Source organism: Pygoscelis adeliae, unplaced genomic scaffold (assembly GCF_000699105.1).
Source record: "Pygoscelis adeliae isolate BGI_AS28 unplaced genomic scaffold, ASM69910v1 Scaffold798, whole genome shotgun sequence".
In the NCBI taxonomy this organism is placed as follows: Eukaryota; Metazoa; Chordata; class Aves; order Sphenisciformes; family Spheniscidae; genus Pygoscelis; species Pygoscelis adeliae.
In genome coordinates this window covers 95,950-97,429 of record NW_008825418.1, presented here as the reverse complement: position 1 = coordinate 97,429, position 1,480 = coordinate 95,950, and positions in this window count along the sequence as shown.

Sequence of the window (1,480 nt, the reverse complement as noted above, 5' to 3'; positions counted from 1 at the left end):
GCGGCCCCCCTCGTTAGCCGTGGTTTGGGGGCCGGGGAGGGGCCCGGGGGGGGGGGGGGGGGAAGAATTTGTATCTGATCAAACCAACCCTCTCCCCTGCTCAGCCACGGCCCCAGGGCCACGCTGCAGGCAGGCCTGGGGGTCCAACCTGCCTGCTAAGCTCAGCCCCACGGGCTGCGATGCCCCGTGTCCCCTCCAGCAGGGACAGCGGCGCCTGCGTGAGCTGGCATCTTTGTGTTAGGCTTCTGCTGGGTCGTCTGCCCCCCCTCCGTTACTTTAATCTGATTTCTGTTTGAAAATAAGCTCATCCTGGGCCAACAAGTTCTCCTGCTCAGACCGCGGTGAGCAAAGGACCTTCGTTTCGGTGTCGCTCGGTGTTGGCTCTGCCCGCTGCGTGCCTGGGCGGCGTTTTTCCTCCATCTCCCACCATCCGCTGAGCTGGCATCGCCTAAACTGCTTTCCTGGGGTTTGGCACCAAGGCAAGTTTCAGCCGGGGCTTGTGTGCCCTGGCTGGGCCGGCAGCTGCCGGGCGCCGCCTGAGCTGGGGCTGCTGCTGGCCGCTGCTCAAACCTCCGCTGAGTTTAAGGTGGAGGTTTTGAGTCTTCTGCGTCTGGGAGAAACAAACAAAACCAACAAAAAAACCCCAAAAAGTGTCACCAAAACTACAAGCCCACTTCCACTGGAACTCTTTGGTGGGTGCAGAATTTTACAAGTAAATCTATCAGGTTGGTAAACTAGGGTATTCACTGTAGCACTTAAATGGAGTCAAGCACGTGTGAAAATGGGAAACAAAGTTGTAAGCATATGCGGAAGGAGACAGCATCTGATCCTTTAAGGGTACCTGATCAAGGACCTTTTCAATGCAAAGCATGATAATAAGGAAAGGGGGAAGCCATAAACAAGGACAGCCAGAAACACAAATTTGACCAACAAATGATAAGGGAGACAGTAACAAGAACCAAACCAGGTCAGTCATGAATTGATAAAGGTATGTGGAATGTGGAAAAGTTTATTTCAGTGAGATAGTCTAACTGAGGACCTTGTCAAATGGGATGATAAGGAAAAGGGGGAAGCAAAAAGTGAAATATACAGACACAAACAGCGGTGCGCCCCAGCCCCAGGCACGGCTGCCCCCCGGGCCGGGGGGGATGCACGGGGCACGAAAGCCGGTGGAGAAGGGGGAGAGGCGCCGCCTCCCAGGGGCGCGTTGGAGCCAGTTTCTATTTCCGTGGGATCAGAGGTGAGACCGGGCCTCGTCTCACACTTACTTTAGGATGTAGCGTAGCGTGCGTGTGTTGACTCGCAGCCCGTAAAAAGAAGCCGCTGCCGCAGCGTAAATACCAGGAGCGGCACCCAGGTCTCCCGCTGAGCCCTGCGGGGTTGGCGGTCGGGTGTGGGGAGGCAGCTTTCTGTCCCCGCTGCGGCCGGGGGACTCAGGGGTCCCCTGGGGGGGTGTGTGTGGGGGGGGTGTGTCCTTCCT